Below are 7,876 nucleotides of genomic sequence, written 5' to 3'. Positions count from 1 at the left end.
CCTTCTTCAGCTTCAGTCTGAATCAAAGCATTGCTGAGCAGTGGGGAGGCCCTGCTCTCCTCCCTGCCTTGCAGCTTGTTGATATTTCCTAGTGCAACTCTGGGTTTATTAACTCCGGCCACTGTCAGTGCCTTGGGTTTCCACGTGTGTGGGAGAGACCCTTGGAGAGGAGGGAAGCAAGCGAGGGGAAGAAATAATAATGCCACAAATAATTGTCTTGGCATTCTGGAGAAGGAAGGCAGAGGTTTGTGCCTGGGAAACAGCTTGTCATTTGTCTTGAGAACAGGATGATTGCAAACAGATTTCCTACAGACCCTGGCCATGGATTGCACTCGTTAAAAATCGTGTTCTCGTCGCTTGCTGCGTTCTTCCCCCTCGGCTGCCACGCTCTGTCCCCTCCGGTTTGGCCATGGCACCCCTGAGCTCTCAGGGTGTTCCTGGGGGTGATGCCTCGTGCCAGGCTCAGACAGAGCCCGAGGGGAGCTGCCAGGCTGCACTGCATGGTCAGGGGGGGCTGAGGATGATAAAGGCTCCTGCAGGGATGCAGACAAGGCTGGAGATTCCTCCCTGTCCTGTTGCCTTGTCTGTTCAGACAGCCCTGATGGATTTGTGCCTGGTATTAAAGGCTGTGAGATCTTTCAGGCTGCAAGATTTATGTGTCTCTGATCCTGCATCCCTGATTTTGCTCCAAAACAAACACTGACCTGGTAAACTCTGGGGTGCCAGGGCCGAGCTGCACCCACCTGAGAGGGAGCAGCAGCCCCGGCCTCGGGGGATGAGCTGGAGCTGCAGGCAGCAGCTGAGAAATCCCAAAAGAGGGGCTACAGCCCCCCCTACCATCCAGCTCAATGTGTGCCTGTCTCGGAACACGCCAGATGCACAAACAAAGCTCGAAATGAGCCCACAGCTCCTGGACCAGGCTTTAACCCTCCCCTGGCACACAGGAGGCTGCTGCCTGCAGGGCTGGCTGCTCCCCACACCTGCCTTGTCCTTCCACCCTTTTGTGTTCCCACTGTCCTCCAGCGGGCTCAGTGTCCCAGGAGAGCAGAAGGACCTGCCCAGGCCCCTCCAGGTGGGGACAGTGACATTTCAGGGCTGGACACAGCAGGTCAGGAGGGGACTGAGGGTTATGGGGTGAAGGGACCTGGCTGGAGCCATGCTGGGCTCAGGATCTCTGGCCGTGCTCCTGATGCCACTGGCACAGCACCTACCCCACGTGAGACTGGGTGAATCTAAGACAGGGCATGGTTGGTTCCTGAAACAAAATTTTTGTTGAAGACTCAATAAATCTTTTCTCTCTGAAGCCTGTGTCGAAATTTCAATTAATCAATTCACTGTGAAGCCAAGGGTGTCACCAGAAACTGAGACCCATTTCTGAAGTATCTGGAAAAGGTCTGATTGCTAAAAAAAAAAAAAAAATCCTTCTGAGCAAACTCCTGAAAGCTGGGCTCTGCCCAACCACCCTTGGCAAGCTGCAGGCCTCCAAATCACCACTCCCTGCTGAAAATTGCCCTCTCAGAGCAGCCCAGGGTGTTTTAATGGGAGAAACCATCTGAAACAGCAGCTCTACAGCCCAGAACTGCAACACCGACCATGTCAGAGAGGGGATGACTGAGGAAAGGGTTAATGCTGTTTTCATGCCTTTTAAAAATAATTATTTGTTGTCACCGTGAAGAGTGACTGATAATAATAATTACAGCTGAAGAGCACTGTTCATTTCTTCCCATCAGAGGGGCTGAGTGCAAATCAGCCAGGCCAGGTTTGGTTGAGAGTGCTCACAATTATGTTCCTGCCATCATTTTCCCTCTTTTCTTACAGAAAAGGGGGAAATGCCTCTTGAAGGATCACAGGGAATTTTACCTAATAATAGAAGCTTGTTCTGGAGTGATGTTTGAAACCCAGGAGGGAGGGGAGAGAATGAAGCAAAAAAGGGCAGGATTTCTTTCTTTAATTATTTTTCCTAGTTGCCATATAATATTTTAAAGAGGGCCATAAAATGGTGCTTAGTTTAACACTGTGCAGAGCTCAGCTAAATCTTCTCCCTGATCATGTCACCTTTTCATTCAGTGGCTACACAGTCTTTGAGGCACAGATGGTTTTTTCACCATTATACCTCACATAGAACGTGGAGATTGCTCTGGAGTCTCAAATATAATGACAATTAGAACTATAATAATAATTACAACCAGAAAGAGGCAACAGAGATGCTGATTAGGGAGTTGAACCCTGCAAACATAAATAGCCAAGGGAAGTGAACACAGGGAATGGAGAAAGGGCACAAGCAGATGTCCATGGACAAGGAAAAGGAGATGTTTTGGTTGAGAACTCCACGGTGAGACAGTGGCAATGTCAGCTTTAATGGAAAAAGGCTATGGAGTGTTCTCTACTGATATGGAAAACAGAAAAAAGAGAAAAAAATCCTCTCTGTGAGGGTTCTGAGGGCCCTGGCACAGAGAAGCTGTGGCTGCTCCATCCCTGGAATTGTCCAAGGCCAGGTTGGATGGGGTTTGGAGCAGCCTGGGACAGTGGAAGGTGTCCCTGCCATGGCAAGGTAAACAAGATGATCTTTTAGGTTCTTTCCAACCCAAACTTTTCTGGGATTCTATAAAAAAGAAAACACCAAACCTGTGAAATTCCTGCTTTGGGGTGTTTTAGTTTGTCCGCCTGAAGTCTGAGCCTACTTCTAACAAGATTTGTTCCCAATATAAACACCAGACCCTTGGAAAATGCATGGATTTCCTCCAGCCTGGGCTTCCCCCCAGGAAGCTGCTGCAAGAGTGGGTGGTTCATGGTAATCACAAGAACTCAGGACTCATCTGGAGAAGAGGATTTTGCAAAATGCCCGGTGGCCATGCAGACAATGAGGGAGTGCCTGCCCTGACAATGGAAAGCACTTTCCCTAATGGGAAACATCCTCCTGTTCCTGCCATGCCCTGCACTCTGTGGTGCTGGGGTGCTGAAATTCAGGGTGGATCCAAGCCCCTGATCCAAGGTCTCTAATTGCTGTTCAAGTTTTCCTCCTCGGTGGGCACAGGAAACTCGTGGAGATGGCCCCAGGACGGTGCTGAGGGCACTGAGGAAGGCAGCTCTGGGGTGCCAAGCACTGGCAGCTCCCCAGCCAGGGCTCTCTGGGCATTTGGCACAGGATCTGCCAGTTATTTGTTATTAAACAGGATTACAAATATCCTATCGTCCCCAATAGGACAATTGAGTGAATTATCCTAATTGGGGTGAATCAAGGAGCAAGGAGGAATCGAGGGTATGAAGGAGATCTGGTTTCTCAGTAAAAATCTAAAACTCAAACCATGCACTGCACCTCTCTCAGAGCTGGGATGGTTTGACCACAGAATAACAGAATGGGTTGGGGTGGAAGGGACCTCAAAGATTCCACCTCCCTGCCATGGGGAGAAACTCCTTCCACCAGCCCAGGCTGCTCAGGGCTGGGGCAGGCACCCATAATCCACTGAAATATAGTGAATTTCTGTTCTTTGGCCCAACTCTGCACTGTAGCCATGGAAAAAAATTCTTATTTTTAATAATAATCATGCAATAACCATCTTTGAAAGGCTCCTCACACATCACAGGCCGAGCATCCATATGGTGCAACACCAAGTTCTCACCAGCAACTCCTGTTCAAGGCAAATGTGTCCTTGTCACCAACCAAGGAGATGTCCTCAGTTTGGCATGCTGGAGTTTGACTGGACAAGCAAGGCACTCTCAGTGAATATTCCCTTCTGGCAGATTTGTCTGGGAACCCAGAGCCTGTTTGCAGCTCTCAGGGTGCATTTACACCATCAGAAAAGTGTGGATCCAAGTCCCTTTTGCAGAGCAGATTCCAGTGGGGATTATAAACCACCCTGCCTATGCCAAGAGGCCTGTACAGCTCAAATTTTGGAGCTCCACAGCCAAATCATGCCCAGTGAAATCATATTTTAGCATGAAATCCAGCACTTGGATCACTTGGCAGATGTTCAGGGCAGGAACTGTCACTGCTGAACACCTTCCTGCAGGAAGAGGAGGAAAATGACACAGGAATTTACAATTATGGCAAAACCAAAGGCAGACATCCTTCCCAAAGCTACCTGAGTTTTCCTGTGGCCATGGGAAACATAACTCAGCCAGAAAGACAACCAGGAGACAAATCACAAAGGGAGTGCTGATGTCTTTCCCCAGAACTCATCTCTGCACTGGTGGGCAAACTCTGAGCCAGGAATTGTTTTACCTCCATCATTTCACATCCATCTGATCCAGTGGAATAAATGCTGCTGTTCCCTTTTTGGAATATGCATCAGTTGATTTTTAAGTACCAGCCCAGTAGCCCCCAAGGGTGTACTAGAAAGAACCAACCATCCAATTTCACAGCAAATAATTTATTCCACAAACATTGCTTCCCTTCCCAGCTCCTGATTCGGGTCTGGACCATTCACAAAATTCTTAGATTTATTTGTAATTCGGAATTGCTGATAAATTTCTTCCATGAATAACGAAATTGGGCCGGAGATTGTTCACTACCAGCCTTGTGTGAGCAGCTGCAATTCACTGTACAAATGCCATGTTGTGATTTGATGTGTTAGCTATGTTTTGTGATGCTGTCTCTGACTGGATGAATTATATGGCTCACCAGGGAGTGTGGCAGGTATTGTGATTGTAAAAATCTTGATTGGCCATTCCGAGGCAAAGTGGGGGAAATAATCCAAGTGTGGATGTTTGTTAGTGGCAGAGTTGTTTCTCCATCCACTTACCCTGACATAATTGGGAGATTGCTTCCCTGATATCAGCAGAAAGGCTGACTGTAAAACAGCTAAAAGAGCATCACAGGCAGAGCTCTGCAATAATAGTCCCTGGGGGCTTCCCAGCTGGCAGCTGGCTGCAGGTAGAAAATGACAGGAGGAGAACCCTCTCTTAACCATTGTTTCCTATCATTAATATGGGATTTTTCCCGATGAAACTGCTGCACTTGTGAGTCAACAGAGAGGGTTGCTGCTGTTTGTTTGCGGTGCTACAGCAGAGAGTGTTTTGTTCCAACTGCAGAGTTAACTCCAGGTGAACAGGGAGAACAAACACTGGATCAAACCATTCCCTGCCCTAAAATCCCTCCTCAAATCCACAGCTGGGCGTCTTTGTGCTGTTTCCTGACTGTCCCCCAGCCTGTCATTCCCCATCCTCGTCCTCTCCAGAGCTGTGGCTCTGCCTCTGCAGCCTGGGGACAGGGAGCAGAACTGCCAGGGATCAGCATCGTCCCTGCCCTGCACGAGGGCTCCAGGGAAAAGCTGAGCTCATCACGGGTCCTGCTTTAAGGACAGCACTTTTTAACCTCTTCACTGGGGTCAAAGCCAAATTCCTCAAATTGGGGATGCAACAGCTCTGCCCCCCTCCTCCTGCTGCTCCAACAGAACCACTCTGAGCAGAGGGTGGTGGGTGGAATCCCCAAGCTCTTCCCAGAGCAGAGCCCGTGCATCCCTGCCTCGTCTTTTGGGAGTGCAGGAGGTGTTCTTTTTTTCTTTTTTTTTTCCTGAAACAATTTGATTCAATCGACTTTTTAAACGGTGTTTATTTTATTTGTCACAAGGGTCTAGGGCAGCCCAAGGTGAGAGGATGACAAAACACAGCCAGCCCTGCTCTCCAAATCCAACAAACTCAATTCCCGTGTCGGGAAAACGGAGCACCGAGGCTCTGAGAGTGGGAACACACACACACAAACAAACAAAGCTCCATCACAACTCCCCAGATGTCACCTGCTCCCCCCACGGGGGCCACATCACCAGGAACCTCCACTGTGAACACACCAGAGGGTCTCCCATCCCCAGCGCTCTTCCCTAATTCTGGATTTTGGGAGAGGAGGCAGCGCTGGGGCTCATCTGAATCTGAGTTCTCTGCAATAGCCATGTTCCCTCCTCCAGTGCATCCCCACTCTGCATGTTTATCATCCCTCCCCCTCCAACTTAGAGGTACAAAAGCATTTGCTGTATTTTTTTTTGGTTTTTTGTCTAGGGCAGTGATGTGAATTTTTAAAAAACACACCTTTACAAATGAGAAAAAAAAATCCAAGCAGACTTCCCCCAAAAAATGATGCAGGGGAGGGAGATGCTGCTCTTAATCTGACAAATCTTTCCTGATTTTGGGGTGGGAATTTTTTTCTTTTTTTGTTTCGTTTCCCTCCCTTGCTAATGAAATTCCTAAAGATAAGATGGGTTGTTGTTGCCATAGAAACTTGGCCCTGGCAGAAGCTAAGACTGCAGATTTATTCATGCGGCTTGTTAGTCAAACTTGATGCAATAACACAGAATTAATATTTCGGTCTCATCGAGATCTTGCAGCTTTTGCCTCTCTGCAGAAGCTGGGAGAGAAGGAAATGCCAAACCCTGCACTGCTGGGCTGAATCCTTCAGTCCTCTTGGGCAGCACACCAAGGGCAGCTCTGCTTGATGCACACAAAGTCCCTTTGCTGCTGGTGTGGCAGGAGCAGCCTGAAGGTGGCTGCAGGAAGCCTGGCCTGGTCTGCTCCCCGAGTCCTCCAGGATGAGACTGGCAGGGAACTGATTCTGCCACTCGGAGGCATCTCAGTGCACAAAGAGTCTTCACCCCCTGGTATCTCCCACAGGGGGTTTTGTGTTCTCAGGAAAGTGCATTTTGCAGCTCCTGGTGGATGCATTCTCGGGGTGAATAAGGATCTCCAAGATTTATTGGATAAATAAGCATTGATCCTCCTGGGAAGGGCACATTGAGGTGCTGTGCCCATGGCAACTACAGCTACACCCCACAGAGCACAAGAGGGGGCGAAATTTAAGATCATTCCTTAAATCTGTGGGTGGGTTATTCCTGCCTGCATTTGTCCTCCCTTGAGCTTTGCTTTTTGCTGATCATAAGAATCACAAGACATGAAAATTGTATCTCTGTATGGCTCCCCTTCAAATGTCCCTCGTGTTGGCTTCCACACAGCTCTTCCAAACATCACAAATATTTGTGACACCACAAAAAGGTTTGGAACTGCAAAAGGGGAAATGGGCAGCAGCAGCAAAGTCCTAAAGGGTTGGAGAAAAAGAAATTTCTTGGCCATGAAGTCTGGTGCTGGAGCTGAGGTGAGTTATGGTTCTTGGGCACAAAGCCCAGGGGACACCCTGAGCTTCAAGTCACTTATTTTTTTCCCTCCCAGACATGAATGAAGCAAACAGCACAAATCTGTGGCCAGAACCGCTCAGCAGAGAGTGAGAAATGCTGATCCCCTACAGCTCAACACAGACTTGCTTGGCCAACTCAAAGAGTTGAGCCTTTGGAGGATGAAGGCTCTTCCACTACTCACATCGTGCAGCATGAAGGAAACCAGTGCTTTCAAAAGGTTCTCCATTTTAAGCTTGATGATCTCAAATTTACTTATTTCATTGACTGAAATTTAATTTGTTTGGATTCCTTCCAGGCCCCTTTGTGCACTTTAAAACACAACACACCAGGCAGCTGAACAATACATGATCACGGAGAAGGGAAGAGCAGAGTTTGGTCACGGAGAAGGGAAGAGCAGGGTTTGTTCTCAGAGAAGGGAAGAGCAGGATTTGCTCACTATTCTGATTAACTCATGGATTCCAACCAGAATAAAACCCAGCCAAAATCTACTCTTACCCCAGGCCCACCCAACACAAGTTTTCTGCAGGTATCTCAACAAATTAATGAGTTCTGGAGGGAACCAAGGGTGGTGAGGGTCATGCCAGGGAAATGCTGCTCCCTGTGTGTGCCTGGCTCTGCTTACACCCATTTGTTGCACCTAAATAGATGACTTTGCCCTTTTGCAAAAGGCAAACTGCAGCCAAAGTCTGCCTGATGGATCCCTGCTGTAAGGATGGAAAAGGCCACGCTGAAGGCACTGGATGAACTGGCTTTGAATC

General features: G+C 48.5%; 1 long non-coding RNA gene across 1 annotated transcript; it reads left to right on the top strand.

The window, feature by feature from the left end:
• The first annotated feature begins 7,007 nt into the window (after nucleotides 1–7,007).
• LOC128814665 (uncharacterized) lies at nucleotides 7,008–7,350 on the top strand. Its single transcript, XR_008439453.1, has 2 exons — nucleotides 7,008–7,078; nucleotides 7,153–7,350. It is a non-coding gene; the product is annotated as an uncharacterized LOC128814665 (long non-coding RNA).
• Nucleotides 7,351–7,876: the final 526 nt, after the last annotated feature.

This window comes from Vidua macroura, chromosome 15 (genome assembly GCF_024509145.1).
Source record: "Vidua macroura isolate BioBank_ID:100142 chromosome 15, ASM2450914v1, whole genome shotgun sequence".
Classification (NCBI taxonomy): Eukaryota; Metazoa; Chordata; class Aves; order Passeriformes; family Viduidae; genus Vidua; species Vidua macroura.
The sequence above is the reverse complement of the archived record's forward strand: the minus strand, read 5'-3'. Positions and strand labels throughout refer to the sequence as shown.